The sequence below is a fragment of the Prionailurus viverrinus genome, chromosome A1 (genome assembly GCF_022837055.1).
Source record: "Prionailurus viverrinus isolate Anna chromosome A1, UM_Priviv_1.0, whole genome shotgun sequence".
NCBI classification, from domain to species: domain Eukaryota; kingdom Metazoa; phylum Chordata; class Mammalia; order Carnivora; family Felidae; genus Prionailurus; species Prionailurus viverrinus.
The window spans coordinates 143,804,969-143,824,249 of NC_062561.1; the positions used below are offsets into that span (position 1 = coordinate 143,804,969).

The 19,281-nt window shown below is 40.5% G+C and overlaps 1 pseudogene; it reads left to right on the forward strand.

Moving 5' to 3' along the window:
* Positions 1-18,092: 18,092 nt before the first annotated feature.
* Positions 18,093-18,404, forward strand: LOC125166363 (histone H4-like; annotated as a pseudogene).
* Positions 18,405-19,281: the final 877 nt, after the last annotated feature.

Genomic DNA, 19,281 nt, shown 5'->3' on the forward strand with positions numbered 1-19,281 from the left:
AAAAGCCTGCTCTCTAGTTCCCAGGCTTTATTTATGTTTTTGAATTTTAATAACCCAATACCCATTTTTTAATGTCTATTTATTTTTGAGAGAGAGAGAGAGCACAAGTGAGGAGAGGCACAAACAGAGAGGGAGGCACAGACTCTGAAGCAGGCTCCAGGCCCTGAGCTGTCAACACAGAGCCCAATGTAGGGCTTGAACTCACAAACTGTGAGATCATGACCTGAGTGGAAGTCAGACACTCAACCGACTGAGCCACCCAGGCATCCCACCCAATACCCTTTTTAATGATTAAAAGCAAGTAGTAGGATCCAGGTCAATGTAAAGAGCATGTTCACATAACCAAAATTGAAGTAATAGTTGTATGTAGGATGTGGGAGCCCTACAATGTGTTTTGCAAGGCACACATTCCCATCCTTTCCTCCAACCTACTGCAGGGGTTGTCCCTGGATGGGATAAACAGAGCAGTGAAAGTAGAGGCAGGGACAGGGGAACAAACAGAAAGGGATCCCTGGGAAAGACCCTGGAGCCCGGGAGCTTAGGCTTTTCACCTCAGAAAGGGGAAGAATTGCCCCTTACTACCACCAGACCAGCCCCCAAATTGGCGCAAGAAAAACACTCTACAGTAATGTCCTCAGTGGTCCTTTAAACTCTCACTTCAACGGGGCACTATGGCATGGATTCTCCCTTTCCACCTGGGAATCCTAAAAAATGTGAAATGTTTTTCCCAACAGGTCCATATAGCTCAAGGAAACTTTTGGATTTCCTGGAACTATTATGTACCATTTTAAAAGAGGAGTGCCTGCGTGGCTCAGTCAGTTAAGCATCCGACTCTTGATTTCTGCTCAGGTCGTATCTCAGGGTTGGTGAGTCTGAGCCCCGCATCAGCCTGCTTGGGATCCTTTCTCTCCCTCTCTCTCTCTGCCCCTCCCCCACTCACACTCGCTCCTGCTCTCTCTTGCTCTCTCTCAAAATAAGTAAATTAATTAAAAAAAAAAGAGCCTGCAATAGTTTTCATGCCCACAGATTCTGTTAAAAAAAAAAAATGACGGGAGAATGTTTTAAAACACAGAAGTCTTACTGAAAGTAAATCTATGACCTCATTGAATAGAAGGGAGAAATAAATATGTTATTTGGCCTTTGAGTGAAACTGAATATTGTAAATAAAACTGTACATTTGTTAATAACCTGTTTTGCCCACAATGTAATGCCTTTGTTTACAAATAGAGTGGCATATTAAAATGTTTGTTATTTATTATTTGTCCATTTATTTGTTGAGTCAGTAGCATTTATTGACTGTCTAGCCCTAGGTGCAGATACCAGGCCAGGGGCTGGGGTGGAGGGAGCAATAAAAACAGTGCTGATAATAATAACTACCACTTTCTGAGTGTTTATTGCATGACTATCTCCTTGAGTCCTACAGTAATACTATAAACTACATATTATTATTTCCATTTTTCAGAAAAGGAAACTGCGGCTTGCCTAAACCCCCCTCACCCACAAAAATGGAGCTGAGTTAAGCCAGAGGTGGCCCCAGAATCGGCTGCTCTTAATCACCCTGTACATGCCTTTCTGCAAGAAGCTAATTAGTCTAAGAATTAATTTCAAAATCTCTAACAACCAGTACATTCTTGGCACATGGTAGACTCTTAATAAATATTTGCTCGGTGAATTGAAACTGAATCACTGAATACTGGATTTGTACTTTAATTTCAGCTTATTTTTCTAAAAGAGTATGTTACATTGGTGGATGTGATTGGAAGTAATCATCATCTTATTAATTGCCTTTAAGTATTGTTGGTCACCCTTGATGGTCTTACTACAGTTGTCAAGTGTGACACTCCTAGATAAACCATAGATCCTGAGAATAAGTTGCAGATCCTAGAAGTTGACACGGTATACCTCCAGAGCCTAACGCTCTTTTCCTTCTGCAGCTTATTCATATTTTAGTCTTGACCGCAGTTGCTGGAACTTTACAAGCTAATTATAATTGAGCACTTTTTAAATTTTGTTAATGTTTATTTATTTTTGAGAAACAGAGAGAGAGAGAAAGAGAGAGAGTGGGGGAGGGGCAGAGAGAGAGAGGGAGACAAAGACTCTGAAGCAGGCTTTAGGCTCTGAGCAGTCAGCACACAGCCCAATGCGGGGTTTGAACCCACAAGCCATGAGATCATGATCTGAGCCAAAGTCAAAGGCTTACTGAGCCACCCAGGCACCTCAAGCATTTTTTTTTTTTTAAAGAAAACAGTAATTGCTACAAGAATGAAGGACTAGGGAAGGTGTGTGGTAGAGGGACACCTCGTTCTGAAATAGGTTCAGAACACATGGTGACTCTCAACTGCCATGTGACTCTGACATTTTCCACTTGGGTACAAAAACAAGGTCATTTAAAGGACATCAATTTCAGATTCTCAACCTGCATCTGAAAGGACTGTTTCCTGCCATTAATCCACCTGGAAACATACATGTTGTCCAAGTATTTGTGGACCATCTCTTCTTACCATCTCTCCCTTAATAATTACTCCCCACCATCAAAATTTTTAAAAAGCACACGTTTCACTCATCCCAAATCTACCTATGGCATTTCATTGTAAACCCCAAGATTGTCCAAAGATGGGAAAATCCCTGAGGCACCAAACACAGAGACAGATTCCTAAATGCTGGTGTTGACAAAGTGAATGACTTTAATGGCTGATTAAATAATCTTTTTGCTTGTCAGGTAAGTTCCTTATTCTTTGCTATCAATATAAAAGCAGGACATGTTAGCTGAGAGTGCATTAACAATAATTATTGATGATACGTTACTGTAAAACCGGCAAGTTTGAAGAACTGAGTAGTAGTGCTGCAACAAAACATTCTTTCCCATCTGCTTATTTATGTCAGTATGTTTTCTCAGAACTTACAACTATAAAACAACAAATAAGCATAGACTCTATGCTAAAGTCTGTGTAATTCTTGCAATAAATAATATTCAAATGTGGATACATAAACTTACAGAAAAATTAGTTCTACCCATCTGATTAAGAAGTGCATTGTGGAGCTCCTGGGTGGCTCAGCAGGTTAAGCATCTGGTTCTTGGTTTCAGCTCAGGTCATGATATCGGGCTTCATAGGTTCAAGTCCCACACTGGGCTCTGGGCTGATGGCGCCTGCTTGGGATTCTCTCTCTCCCTCTCTCTCCCCCTTCCTCCACTCGTACTGTCTCTGTCTCTCTAAAAATAAATAAATAAACCTTAAAAAAAAGAAATGCATTGCTAATAAAATTTTACTTTTCATAATTAATATCGTAATTTGTCATATATTTATATTTCAATCTATGTATCAATAATACTTATAATAACTGAATCCAAAAAAATTTTTAATACTTTGAGCCTATGATCACAAAAACCTTAAAAATTTAGATTTAAATGTATATACATATTTTTGTAGTAAAAAAGTTTGATGGGTCTATCCATAGAAGACTTTCAGGCATAAAAATATTTGATAATGGGGCACCTGAGTGGCTCAGTCAGTTAAGCGACAGACTTTGGCTCAGGTCACGATCTCATGGTTCATGGGTTCGAGCCCCGTGTCAGGCTCTGTGTCGACAGCTCAGAGCCTGGAGCCTACTTTGGATTCTGTGTCTTCTTCTCTCTCTCTGCCCCTCCCCACTCACACTCTGTCTCTCTCTCTTTCAACAATAGATAAACATTTTTAAAAATTAAAAAATATATATTTGACATTGAAAGGAGGAGGAGTGGGATGAAAATACAGATTTAAGGGAGAAAAATGAAAACCATATTTTCTGCTGTTAAAGAAGAGCTCATCAATGTATTTTTAGAATAAATGAATGCAGGAATCAAATCGATTTGGTATTTTGCTTCTAATTAATACAATTGAAGTGTGAATTTACATTGTCAGAAATTACATCCTTTGCCAAATATTCAAATTTATGATTTTAAAAAATAATAACTTTAAAATGTGTGCAGGTGTCAATTGTTTTGTTTTTAAATTATTTGGTGGGCTAACGGAGCAAGAACTTTTGAATGCTGCTCTATCAAATATCTGAGGTCCAGACAAACACTAAAGAATCTGTGGCTTTTCTGTTTCAAAACTTCTAGTCAAAGAAATGAACACATTGTGATGATATCACGTAAAATGTGCCATTTCAGAAAATTATCCAATTAGCATAATTATTGCTCGTAACACTTGATATGCAATTAAGTTTTTTTAAATGGCTCTTGTGAAAAATCAACATTCATAAATTCTAAGAACAAATTTTAGAGATTGATATTAAATCCCACGTTAATTCATTCACTCATTCATTCAACAAATGGTTGAACTGCTCTCCTTAGTCCAAGCCTATGGGAGGCTCTGGGAGCACAGCCGGAACAAAACTGTTCAGGTCTCTCTTCCTTGCCAACTTACATTGCAGTGGAGGAAGGCCATCTGTAAACAGGCAAATGCCCAATTAAGATAATTTTGGATTGTGTGAAGTGCTGAGGACAATGAAAACCAAATCAAGGGGCTCCTGGGTGGCTCAGTCGGTTGAGCAAATGGGTTGAGCGAATGACTTCGGCTCAGGTCATGATCTCACACTTCGTGAGTTCGAGCCCCGTGTCAGGCCCTGTGCTGACCGCGGGGAGCCTGGAGCCTGCTTCGGGTCTGTGTCTCCCTCTCTCTCTGCCCCTCCCCCACCCACACTCTGTCTCTCTCTCTCTCTCTCTCTCTCTCTCTCTCAAAAATAAACATTTAAGGGGCACCTGGGTGGCGCAGTCGGTTATGCGTCCGACTTCAGCCAGGTCATGATCTCGCGGTCCGTGAGTTTGAGCCCCGCGTCAGGCTCTGGGCTGACGGCTCAGAGCCTGGAGCCTGTTTCTGATTCTGTGTCTCCCTCTCTCTCTGCCCCTCCCCCGTTCATGCTCTGTCTCTCTCTGTCCCAAAAATAAATAAACGTTGAAAAAAAAAAAATTAAAAAAAAAAATAAATAAACATTTAAAAAAATTTTTTAAACAAAGAAAACCAAGTGAAGTGATAACAATTAATTGGGAAGTTGGACAGAAGTGTGTGTGGGGGGGGGGGAGGCCGCAGGGGTGACCATGAAACAAATGGAGTTCCTCATCTACACAGGCTTCTTCCGAGCCCTGGGGGAATGGTAGCCACTGGTGTGGAGGGTCCCATGTGCACACACATGCCACACCCCCACACATCCCCAAACAAAACACTTAGAATGTCCTAAAGTCTTAGGGCCCATTATTGAAAAAAACCTAATAGAGATTTTGACAACAATCTTAAAAATTTACATGCCATTACCAATAATGAGTAGTGAAACCCAAGAAACTTTTCTAAACTCTCAATCATAAATACACATTTCAATCAATGATACTATTCCAAAGACTGAACTATCCTTGTATTCACTGCAGAGAGAGATGTGTGACACCATCAATGTCATAGGAAAAGGTGATTGAAGAGTATGGAGCCAAAATTTTATAGTAAAAAATATTATGTCAGGCAGTTCATTAATAAAAACATATGTTCTTTTTCTGGCTTTCCTAACATTTGGGGTATGTGTCAGCTTTTTCATTTTGTCCTTTGTTGTGACTTCTTTTCTTAGTCCTTTTTAAAAATTACTTCATTGTGTTATTTTATTTTTGAAGAGACAGAACATGTGTGTGAGCGAGGGAGGGGCAGTGGGAGAGAGAGAGGGAGAGAAAGAGGGAGGGAGAGAGAGAGAGAGAGCTAGAGAGAGAGAGAGAGAGAGAGAGAGAGAATCTTAAGCAGGCTCTAAGCTCAGCACAGAGCCCGATGTGAGGCTCAATCCCATGACCCTGGGATCTTAACCTGAGCCAAAATCAAGAGTTGGACATTCAACTGACTGAGCCACCCAGGTGCCCCCTTTTCTTATTCTAAATAAATACTCACTTTTGTGTGAATTTCTATACTCATAATTTTGTATTCTTTTTCTCAAATTGTATAAGCCTCAGGACTCATAAACCTGTCTGGCCCCTGGGAAAGCTACTTTCCATGGAGAGATCTGGAAAGCCCTGATGAATTGCAGGGATCTGAATAAGGACAGAGCTCCAGGGAGAAAGGAGTAGTGATAAGGCTTTGAAAGAGGATGGTCTTGTGAGAGGACCAGTGTGGCTAGACCTCATTCGGGGCCTTGGAGGCTGGGGAAGAGGCTTGATCTCATTCTAAATACAATCAAAACCCCGTGTGATTCATATGTAAGCAGCAGCATCAGTATAAAAATATGTTGAATATTTAAAATAGCCTAAAGTCCTAACATGTATACACTGAAACATCTTCCCACTCATAAAAAATAGAAATCTTAAGCTTTTGTGTGAGAAAAGGTTACTACTGCCCCTCAGTGGTAAAAAAGGAAATATTCAGAATAACATGATATCTAGGCTAACGTAAAACAAGCATCCATCAGTGGTGATAAATTCCTTTTTATTAAACAATAAACCACAATAATCAATTTTATAAAATATTAATTTTAAGGTCATGGAGTTAACATTATAATTTTCAAATTAATCTGAGAATACTGAGCCTGCTAGCTACTTACTAATGAAGAACGCACATGGGGACAGCTCTCTACAATGGCCTTTAATGTGTTCGTAGTTCCTTCCTTTCTTCCCTCCCCTCTCCCTAACCTGGCTGCCTTTTCTACTTCCTCCTGCCCTGCCTCCTTCATTCCTCCCTTGCTTTCACCCTTCATTTCTTCCCTTCACAAGGGTTTATAAGCACCTGCTTTGTGCTAGGTACATGTAAAAAGGTAACCACAATACACATCAGCTTGTGACTTAGTGAGGAAAGCAGACTTCAAGCAAATAATGTATCATTTCTAATTGTCATGTTTGGTAATGAGAGAGAACTTTGGGGGGTCATGGGAGCATCTATCAGGAGACTACACTAGCCTGGGGAGGTAGCAAAAGTCTCTTTGATGAAATGGCCTCAACGGCCTCAACATTGTTACCTCAAGGACAACTAGGAATTAGGCAGGGGAGGGTGAGGGGAGGAGCTTTCCAAGCAAAGGAACAGCATCTGCAAAGACCACGAGACGGGAAAGCAAACGGTGTTTGAGACACTGAAAGAAAACCAAGCAAGGAGGGAGAGGGGCTAAAAATGAGACAGGGGAGGTAGGTGGGAGTTCTGTCTTGAAGCACCTTGTAGGCCTTGAGAAGGATTTTGGGCTTAATCCTAACAGTGATAGGAAAATGGTAAAGGGTTTAAAAAGTGGGCAAAATAGGACTTTTTGTGTTGCAGGTGACAGAAACCATAGCTCCCTGTCATTGATCCAACTGGTTCCCTAAACCACAGGTAGCCGTATTGCTGAGGTTGGTGAGTCCATTCAGAGATAGCTATGCATACACAGGCAAATATACCTAGGCATCTTATCATCATGTAATACATGGTAGCACATGGTACATGCTGTCTAGAATCTTGTTTTTATTTATTTTTTTTAATGTTTATTTTTGAGAGTGAGAGAGAGAGACAGAGTGTGAGTGGGGGGAGGGGCAGGGAGAGAGGGAGACACAGAATCCGAAGCAGGCTCCAGGCTCTGAGCTGTCAGCACGGAGCCTGACGTGGGGCTTAAACTCATGACCTCTGAGATCGTGACCTGAGTGGAAGTTGGACACTTAACCGACTGAGCTACCCAGGCGCCCCTTGAATCTTGTTTTTTATTTTTTAACTTAATAATAGATCTTACCAATTATCCCCTATCAGTATATACAGACTGCCTCATGCTTTTTTTCCTCTGGACTAGATTGTCTGTAGTATGCATATACCATTATTTATTTAACTAGTCCCCTATTCTGAACATTGAGTTCATTTCTGGGTTTTTGCTACTGCAAGCAATGCCACAGTCAATGTTCTCACAAGTGTCATTGCCTCCTGTGAAAGCATATCTGCCAGACAAGTTCCTAGAAGTGGAATTTCTGGGTCAAAAAGCATGTTCATTTGTAATTTTGATAGATATGGCCAAAGGCCTTCCCTAGAAATACTATTAGTGTATTCAACTAATAAAGTGTTAATACTGCATGTACTACATATACAAGGGTATAACAGATGACAGCGTTGTACCTCAGCAGAGTTTTAATTTGTACCTCTTTCATTAAAAATGAACTTGAGCCTCCTTTGATCTGATTAAGAGCCTGCGCTTGTTATGAATTAAAAATTACCTAATTAGGCCGAGAGCAAAACAAAGGCCTAGAGCTAAAAATGATGTTTCATTCATTCAACAAATAGTTTTTGAAAAACAACTCTTCATAGCCACACTCACAACATAGGCACTGATGAACCTAAGATGGGTGAGACTCAGTCCTGTCCCAGATGAGCTCAAGTTTAATGAGGGAGATGGATGTGGAAACATGCAATTAAATGCAATATGCTATTAAAAAAAAAAAAAGGAGGATGGAATGCAAAAATATGAGAGCACAGAAAAGAACAACTATGTTTATATGCTAGCCACTCACATATGTCTTCTTAGAATGCTTAATTTTTTTTTTTAATTTTTTTTTCAACATTTATTTATTTTTGGGACAGAGAGAGACAGAGCACGAACGGGGGAAGGGCAGAGAGAGAGGGAGACACAGAATCGGAAACAGGCTCCAGGCTCTGAGCCATCAGCCCAGAGCCTGACGCGGGGCTCGAACCCACAGACCGCGAGATCGTGACCTGGCTGAAGTCGGACGCTTAACCGACTGCGCCACCCAGGCGCCCCAGAATGCTTAATTTTTAAAAGGCAGGGAATTGGGGGAAGCAGGTAATTAATTCTTTCTAATTTTTGTAGGGCCTCCTTGGGTTTTTTAAAAAACTTGGATCTGTGCGTTAGCAAAAACATCCATAATGGCTTTAATAGAACGGGGATTTTTTTTAAGTGTTTGAACTAAAAATGTGCCTGACATTATAGTTAAGATCTAGAACTACTCTTCGTAAAAGTGTAGTGTGGTTGACACAGTGGGGGAAGTTACCTCGACACACATGATATCGTTTTAAATTCTGAGGCCGCATTCAATTTTACACAGAGCCCACTCCCCTCCGTGCCCCCCAACTTCAACGCCATGTCCCCACCCACCATACCCCCCAGGTTCAATCAAGATGTGTTCTAATGAATGGCTTTTGTCTTCCAGAAACTCTTGGGTGAAAACCAACTTTCTGCTATTAGTTTTATCCCTAGAAAAAGCACTTTGGCACTTACATACTTTTAAATGTTTTGAAATCTGTTTCTCCCTTCTGGTCTTTGCCTAATAGTAAATTAAGTACTCAGTGATACTCAGTGCAAAATGGAACTGGAGACAAAACAGCCTCTTGGCTTCCAAATGGCATGGCAGAATAGCAGAGGATAAAGGTGTTTGGCGCAAAGCGTGGGCCACACATTTTCACTTCAGTTACACATAGGATGAGCTGAGGAGTTGAAATGGCCAGAGCAAGAGGGTATCTGTCAGGCCCCAACACCCCAGTGCTTAGGTCACAGTCAGTCCTTCATAGTGCCAGGCTGGGGACTTTGGTTCACACAGATGCAAGTCCATGACTCCGCATCTTGGACCAGCACCGAAGTCTAGCTGTGGGCAGAGCCTCTGTGAACAGGTACTTCTCCCACCTATGGACTTTGCAGATTCATCCCTAGAAATTACGGTATGAGGTCTTCCTCCCAGGATTAACCAAACCTCCAAAAAAGCCAAGCACATGCTCCTAAGGAAATTTTGCTCTTTTTCTGTGAAGTCTGTCTTAACCCTACTTCCCTCAGAATAACTTCTTCCCAAATCACCTGAACACTCTAGATTTCTTGTAGACAAGTTGCAGGTAAAACCAGTATTCCCATCTGGATGCACCCTTATCAGTGGAAGCAGCAATTTCCCCATAATATAGGAATAAGAGTTTTATTTGTATTATAATTCCCTAAGAGCTTTCATTCCACTATCTCAACCTTCTCCACAGGTAGTGTGAGTGTCTATCATCCCATTGTATAGACATAGAACCACTTTCCTTTCCTGGTGATCTACAGTGTATGGAAGCCAGTAAAGACATGACTGGAAAATCTCCCTTATCTGCCATGTCATTTATTATTCAACAAATGTTTTCCCATTGCAACTATGTGTCAGGCACTACTCTAGGTACTGAGGCTATAGAGGTAAAAATTCATGATCTCTCCTTTCTGTGAGATAGTATCTAGGAAAAGGAGACAAATATTAAATAAGTGCAATAAAATGTCAATCTTGCTGGGATATAGTGGAACCCAAAGGAGGGAGAAGTCAATTCTCTGTGTGAAATAGGGAGGGAAAGTTTTAAACAGGAAACGATTCCAACCATTTTGAAAGATGAATAGTGAAGACTGAATGGGAGAGGACATTTCAGAAAGAGAAAGCATGAAAGTAAAATAACATAAATAGGGGCACCTGATTATTCAGTTAAGTGTCCGACTCTTGATTTTGGGTCAGGTCATAATCTCATGGTTCCTGAGTTTGAGTACTACATCAGAGTGCTGTCAGCACAGAGCCTGCTTTGGGTCCTATGTCCACTGCCCCCTCTTTCCCTTCCCCCTCTCAAAAATAAACATTAAGAAAGAAAGAAAGAAAGAAAGAAAGAAAGAAAGAAAGAAAGAAAGAAAGAAAGAAAGAAAAAAGAAAGGAAGGAAGGAAGGAAAGAAAGAAAGAAAGAAAGAAAGAAAGAAAGAAAGGCATACAACCAACCACTTGCCCATACCAGAATTCTGGAAACAATTATTTAGGCATTATCACCTGTCAGTTCATCCTTCAAAAGTCTCCCTTCTCAATCCCAAAGCCACTGCCTCATTTCCAGCCCTTAGCTATTTCCACTTGGATAACAGAAATGGGCTTATAACTTTTTCTCTGCCTGCATGCTCTCCTGCTCCAAAATGCCCTCCACATGGTATAGACCTCCAGAATTCACTTTTAAACATAGTTGTTTCCCAGTCTTTTCCCATAGCTAAAATCCACCTCCCAAGAGTAGCCCAAGGCCTTTCACTGTCTGGTTCCAGCATAACTTTCCCCCACATCTTCTTATAAATACACTGTGTTTTAGCCACAAAAGGAGACCTTGAAACTTCCCAAACATGACGTGTTCTGTCATGCTCACATCTTTGTCTCATACTAGTTGGAATTCTCTTTTTGCAACCCTTTCTTCCTCCTAAAATCCTTTAAATCCTAAAAATCACCTCCTAAATAAAAACTTGTTCAGTAGCCCCAGGTAAAAATGAATCATTCCTTCTGGTGTATTGTAAGTATGTTTAAGAACAAGAGCAAATGCCAGAAATAAAAAGGAAGGCATATATAGGAATAATGACATAAAAGCCGAGGTAGGGGGTGGAGGGAACCTGTCTTTAGGTACTAAGGGATTTACATTTTTTCCAGCTTTATTGAGATATAAGCGACATGTAACACTGTGTAAGTTCAAGGTGTACACTGTGATCATTTGATACACATATATATTGAAAAATGTTTCCCACAATAAAGTTAACTAACACAAACTTTACTTCACATAATTATCATTTTTCCTTGTTATGGTGAGAATATTTAAGCTCTATTCTCTTGGCAACTTTTAAGAAAAATGCTCATGGATGTTTTAGAAAAACACAGACACACACACACACACACACACACACACACACACACAGAAATGATTTTTTAACTACAGGTAAGAAGATTGTTTTGACCTAATGAAGAATGTATTGAAGAAGGAAAAACTCGTGAACCCATCTGTTTTGGAAGACTAGAACATCTGAAATTGTGGAAGATTAGGACAAGCATCCTGTGTCAGGTATGACTTAAATTGGGTCAGACTTATGACTGAACTAAAAAGCCCCTTGAGAGTGTTTGCAGCTCAGGAGTCTATGACTAAATGAATTCATTTCTGCAGGAGAGTCCTGGGAGTTCCTAGATACAGGGGCGAGGAGGGGACAGATGAGTCCTGCCCTGATAATATTAAAGGTCTCATTCTGTTTCTTTTGAATGTTTAGATAAGAAATAGGAAAATTACATTCACAAAATATCTTGTATGAACCTAAAAATGACCCAGCTGGGCACAAAGTCTTTGTGATTGTTTTACACACTGAAGTTAATTGTGCCTACCTATTTATAAAATTGACAGGTGAGAGATTTTACTATTGTGTAACAAAGTAGCAAAATGTTGACATGTGTTCTGTGTGGTATTGTTGAGTGCAGCATATGAATTTATTAAAATTTAGAAAATAATTCTTTTTTTAATGTGTATTTTTGAAAGAGACGGAGAGCAGGGGAGAGGCAGAGAGAGAGAGAGAGGGAGATCGAGGATCTGAAGCAGGATCTGTGCTGACAGCAGAGAGCCCCATGCGAGGCTCGAACTCACAAGCCACAAGATCATAACCTGAGCTGAAGAAAGACACTCAACCAACTGCGCCACCCAGGCGTCCCAATAATTCCTTTTCTTAAAAGATGTTTATTTATTTATTTTGAGAGAGAGAGAAAGCATAAGCAGGGGTGGGGCAGAGACAGAAGGAGACAGAGAGAATCCCAAACAGGCTCCACACTCAGTGGGGAGCCCAACTCGAACTCATGACCTCGAAAGCATGACCTGAGCAGGTATCAAGACTCGGATGCTTAACTGACTGAGCCACACAGGCAGCCCAGAAAATAATTCTTAATTACTATTACTATAAAAAATTCAAAGCATCCAATATCAAAAATAGAATTCTGGAGGAATTTAACTACAGGCAGATCCTCACAGTGAAGTAAAACTATCTACTGAAAATGAGTGTGAAAATATTGTCAATAAGCTGGTGGGGAGGAGGGATGCTCTGCTCCATGTACAACAAATGGTTCTCCTTCATAGACAATTAGTTTATGTGTAGATTTTTTTATTGTTATTACTATTAACAGGTTTCAAAAAGTACTATAAGCAACAATTCTCATTTATTGCTGATGGGAATGCAAAACTCCACTTTGGAAGACAGTTTGGCAGTTTCTAGAAAGCTAAGCATACTCTTAACCATATGATCCAGCAATGACAGTCCTTGGTATTTACCCAAATTAGTTGAAAACTATGCCCAAACACTCGATTGTTTATAGCAGGTTTATTCATAATTGCCAAAACTTGGAAACAACCAAGATGTTCTTCAATAGGTGAGTAACTAAGCCATGGAATATCCATTCAATTGACTAAACATTAGCTAGCTTTAAAAAGAAAAGAGCTCTCAAGCCATGAAACGACACAGAGGAAACGTAAATGCATATTGCTAAGTCAAAGAAGCCAGTCTGAAAAGACTACATGTTGTATGATTCCAACTATGTGATATCATGGAAAAGACAAAACTGTTGTGACCAGTAAACAATGACTGGTTGCCAAAAACTATGGGGCAGGGAGGGCTGAATAGATGAATGCAGATTTTTATAGGGCAGTAAAACTATTCTGTATGATACCATAGTGGTAGATATATGTCATACATTTGTCAAAACCCATCGAATGTAAAACAAAAAGAGTGAACCCACTATAAACTTTAGTTGATAATAATATATCAATACTGGCTCATCAATTTTAACAAATATACCATACTAACACAACTGAGGAGAGAGTAGATAGAAGTGGTACGTGGGAAATCTCAATACTTTTTGCTCAATTTTTATATAAATGTAAAACTGCTTTTAAAAAAGTCTATTAATTTTTAAAATAACTATAACAATAGAAAAATAGGTAAAGCTTAAGAATTATTTAAAAAAAGAACTTTAAATTATTCAAATAAAAATGTAAGTGGCTGATACACGACAAAAATCTTGAATGTTACTGGTAACACAAATGACACAACTACAAATGATATTGAAATACTATTTCTCCTATTAACTTTGAAAAGGTATTTTAGGGGCTCCTGGGTGGCTCAATCAGTTGAGTGTCTGACTCTTGATTTCAGCTCAGGTCATGATTCCAGGGTTGTGGAATCGAGCCCCGCATTAGGCTCCGTGCTGAGCATGGAGCCTGCAGTCTACTTAAGATTCTCTCTCCCTCTCCTTCTGCCCCTGTCCTCGACTCGCACACATGCACTCTCTCTCTCTAAAATTAAAAAAAGTTGGGGCGCCTGGGTGACTTATTTGGTTGAGCTGAAGACTTCAACCCAGGTCGTTATTTCATGGTTCACAAGTTCAAGCCCCAACTCGGGGTCTGTGCCAATGGTGCAGAGCCTGCCTGGGATTCTCTCTCTCCCTCTTTCCCTTCCCCTCCCCTGCTTGCTTTCTCTCTCTCTCTCTCTTTCTCAGAATAAATAAATAAACTTTATTTTAAAAAATTAAAATTAGAGATGCCTGGATGGCTTAGTCAGCTAAGCATCTGACTCTTGATTTCGCTCAGGTCATGATTTCACAGTTGTGGGATCAAGCCCAACATCAGGCTCACACTGACAGCATGGAACCTGCTTGAAATTCTCTCTTTCTCTCTCTCTCTCTCCCTCTCTCTCTCTCTGCCCCTCCCCCTGTCCCCTCTCTCTTTCAAAATAAATAAGCAATTTTTAAAACATTAAAATTTAAATTAAAAAAATGTATTTTAAAGTATTTTAAGTACAATGGAACTGCATTTTTGTACACTGTTGGTGGAAATGAAAAATCATGACAGCTTCTCTGAAAAGCAGTTTGACAAGAATCTCAAACAGCTTGACTGAGTACTTCTAGGAATCTATACCATGTGTGTGTGTGTGATTTTATAAAGATGAAATTTTGTAAAAACAAAGGAATGGCTCAATAAGTTCATATAATGGCATTATGTAGTGAATAAAAACTATGTTTTTGAAGAATATTTAAAAATGGAAAAATGTTCAACCTATGATTTTAAAATAGGAATGTCTTTATTGGTTTTTCTGCTGTGTTGTTGAAAAATTTTTAAATGCCAATAAATAGATTATACCTCAATAATGTTTTGCAACATGCTTTTTTTCACCTGATAACATATAACAGGATTCAGTCTATGAATGTATACATCTAGATTATCCACATTATCTTTCATCTTTTTAAAAAGTTTCGTAGTATTTTCTTGGGTGCATATACTAAAAACCAGTTAAGATGTTTTAAATTTAGTTTTTAGATTAATTCATTCTTCACACACACACACACACACACACACACACACACACAACACCTTTAAACTACTTTTAGATTGAAAGGATATCTTTGATAATTTTAATCACTTCATTTGCCAACACAGAATTTAATTTGCTTTATAGACCTAGGCACTTTACCTGACCTTTTCTCCATATGCACCATCTGCCCATCAAGCAGATAGCTAAAAGTTTGTTTTCCTTAAAGATTTAAAAAAATGTCTTTCAGGGGTGTCTGGGTGGCTCAGTCAGTTAAGCGTCTGACTTCAGCTCAGGTCATGATCTTGCAGTCAGTGAGTTCAAACCCCGCATCAGGCTCTGTGCTAACAGCTCGGGGCCTGGAGCCTGCTTCGGATTCTGTGTGCGTGTGTGTGTGTGTGTGTGTGTGTGTGTGTGTGTGTGTCTCTCTCTCTCTCTCTCTCTCTCTCTCTCTCTGCTCCTCCCCCACTTGCACTGTATCTCTCTCTGTCTCTCAAAAATGAATAAACGTTAAAAAAACATTTTAAAAAAATGTCTTTCATGTCTTTCAGTTAACTTTTCAACAAGCCCAGCAAGGTCCACCTGTGTGTCATAATTTTAGGGATATTTCTGCCCAATTTCTAAGTTTGTCCATTTGCTCTAAAACCTGAAAGACTTTGATCAAGAATCAAAGCCATTTGGTGCACCTGGGTGGCTCAGTCAGTTAAGCTTCCAACTCTTGATTTCAGCCCAGGTCATGATCTCTTGGTTCATAGAACCCAGCCCCATGTTGAGCCCCCAGGATGAAGCCTTCTTGGAATTCTCTCTCTCTGCCACTCTCCTGCTTGCATGCGAGTGCACTTTCTCTCTTTCTCTCAAAATAAATAAACTTTGAAAAGAAAAAAAAGACCTATCCCCAGAGGAAAGTAGAGCATTTACTTAAATCCACTCTAAAATAGTCTTTCTCCTGGTGCTCCCCTCTCTACTCAATGTCCACACAAAGATGACTCACAAATTTATATCTCCAGCCCAAGCCTCTGTCTCCTCAGGCATCAAAGTTGATTATACAACTGGCAGCTTACCTTGGCCTCTTGGGATTCTCAAGATGTTCAAGTCTAATGAAGTCATGCTTTCACCACTTCCCACACCCACCAATTCCCCTAACCTGGTTTCCTTCCGTAGCCCCCACTTCAGTGAACTAGTCATTCAGTTGAAGGAGCCTGAAAGCCAGAAGTCATCCATGATACCTCCCTCTCTCTCACCTCCATGCTCAAACCAGCCCCCAAGCCGGTCAAAATTATGTTTTCCTCCATCTTCTCCACCTTCTTAACCAAGCTTTGTCTATTTTTTTAATGTTTATTTTTATAAAATAAACAGAGAGAGCACATGTGGGGGAGGGGTACAGAGAGAGGGACAGAGGCTACATAGCAGGCTCTTTGCTGACAGCAGAGAGCCTGATGCAGGGCTTGAACTCAAGAGATGTGAGATCATGACCTGAGCTGAAGTCAGATGCTCAACTGATGAAGCCACACATGCACCCCAAGTTTTGTCCATTTTAATAACCTCCTAACCAGTTTACCTGTATCCCTTTTAACCCCAGTCAAACCTATTCAACATTACAGCAAAAGCAAAAAAAAAAAAAAAAACAAAAAAAAACTTTACATATATATATGTGTGTGTGTGTATATATATGTATATGTATATATATATGTGTATATATATATATATATATATGGTTTTTTTTATTTGAGAGAGAGAGAGTGAGAGTGCACAAGCAGGGGAGAAGGACAGAGAGAGGGAAAGAAAATCCTAAACAGGCTTCACACTCAGCACAGAGCCTGATGTGGGGCTTGATCCCACAACCCTGGGATTATGATATGAGCCAAAATCAAAAGTTGGACCCTCAACCGAGCCACCCAGATGCCCCAAAAGAAAATTTTAATACATATTATACCCCTTGACCCTCTATGATTACAGAGTCTTTGCATATACTGTTTCCTTGACTTGAATCATTCTTCACTCTTTGATAACTCCAACTCTTTCACATTTCTGCTGAAGCATCATTTTATAGGGAAACTTTCCTTGGTGCTTATGACCAGGTGAAATCCTCCCCATCTCCTAGTACTTTGTACATCTCCTTCCCAGTGCTCATCAACTTATCTTACATTTATTCGTGTTATTATATTCTGCCCCTCACTAGACTAAGCCAAAAAGGCATGGATTTGTCTAATTTCTTCTCCCTATTGTATCCTATCACCTAGCTTAGTGTCTGCTACATAGCAGTTGCTCAAAAAATATTTACTGGGTAAATGAATGCATAAACTAAAATATAACCAACATCAAATCCTTTCCCCAAAATAAGTCTTTATGACAGACAACAACCAGAAGGAGAATAAAGCATCTTCTTGAATGAAAGAACATATTAAAAAAAGAAAACCCCGGGACACCTGGGCGGCTCAGTCAGTTGGGCATCCCACTTTGGCTCAGGTCATGATCTCAAGGTTTGTGAATTCAAGCCCGCATCTGGCTCTGTGCTGACAGCTCGGAGCCTGGAGCCTGCTTCAGATTCTGTGTCTCCTTCTCTCTATCCCTCCCCAGCTTGCACTCTGTCTCTCTGTCTTTCTCAAAAATAAATAAACATTTAAAAATTTTAAAAACTGGGACGCCTGGGTTGGGGGGGGGGGCTCATTCGGTTGAGCTTCTGACTTCGTGTCAGGTCATGATCTCACTGTCCACGAGTTCCAGCCCCGAGTCCGGCTCTGTGCTGACAGCTCAGAGGCTGGAGCCTGCTTTGGATTCTCTCTCTGCCCCTCCCCCACTCATGCTCGTGTGCGCATGCACGCGCGCACTCTCTCTCTCTCTCTCTCTCTCTCTCTCTCTCTCTGTGTCAAAAATAAACAAACATTAAAAAAATTTTAATTAAAAAAAAAAAGAAAGAAAAGAAAACCCCAATCGCTGTGACCTACTCACACAGCACGTCACAGCGATTGGGGTTTTCTTTTCTTTCTTTCTTTCTTTCTTTCTTTCTTTCTTTCTTTCTTTCTTTTAAAAAAATTTTTAATGTTTATTAGGCAGCTATGTCTGATCGTGGCAGGGGCGGGAAGGGCCTGGGCATGGGGGGTGCCAAGCGCCACCGCAAGGTGCTGCCCGTCAACATCCAGGGCATCACTAAGCCCGCCATCTGGCGGCTGGCCCAGTTTGGCGGCGTCAAGCGCATCTCTGGCCTCATCTAGGAGGAGACCTGGGGGGTACTCAAGGTCCTCCTGGAGAAGGTAATACCCGACGCTGTCACCTACACAGAGCATGCCAAGCGCAAAACAGTCACGGCCATGGAGGTGGTCTACCTGCTCAAGCACCAGGGCTGCAACCTCTATGGCTTTGGGGGCTAAAACCTCATCACCCCTTTTTCTCCAAATAAAGGCCCTTTTCAGGGCTGCCAAAAAAAGAAAAAAGAAAACAACCTGGCACGTAGTAGGTTTACAATTCTGTAAAAAATTCACCTGCTTTAAAGCTTTCATAGAGCCAATATCTACATTCTGTTCTTCTATGTACCATAGGCCCCCATTATCCACAGGTATATATTCCAAGACCTTCCAGTGGATGGCTAAAACTGCAGATAGTACCAAACCTTATATATATCCTGGTTTTTTTTCTTTTTTTCTAATGTTTATTTATTTTTGTGAGAGACAGAGTGCAAGTGGAGGACAGACAGAGAGAGGGAGACACAGAATCTGAGCAGGGTCCAGGCTCCGTGCTGTCAGCACAGAGCCAGAAGCAGGGCTCCAATTCTCGAACCAGACCATGAGATCATGACCTGAGCCAAAATCGGACGCTTAACCGACTGAGCCACCCAGGCACCCCTATACTGTTTTTTTTCTTATATATACATACCTATGATAAAGTTTAATTTATAGGGGCGCCTGGGTGGCTCAGTCGGTTAAGCGTCCGACTTCAGCTCAGGTCACGATCTCGCGGTCCGTGAGTTCGAGCCCCGCGTCGGGCTCTGGGCTGATGGCTCAGAGCCTGGAGCCTGCTTCTGATTCTGTGTCTCCCTCTCTCTCTGCCCCTCCCCCGTTCATGCTCTGTCTCTCTCTGTCCCAAAAATAAATAAACGTTAAAATTTTTTTAATAAAAAAAGTTTAATTTATAAATTTAGAGATTAACAATAATCAATAATAAAATAGAACAATTATAACAATATTCTCTTATGAACATTATTTGAATGTGGTCTCTCTGTTTCTCTCAAAACATCTTGTCTGACTGCAC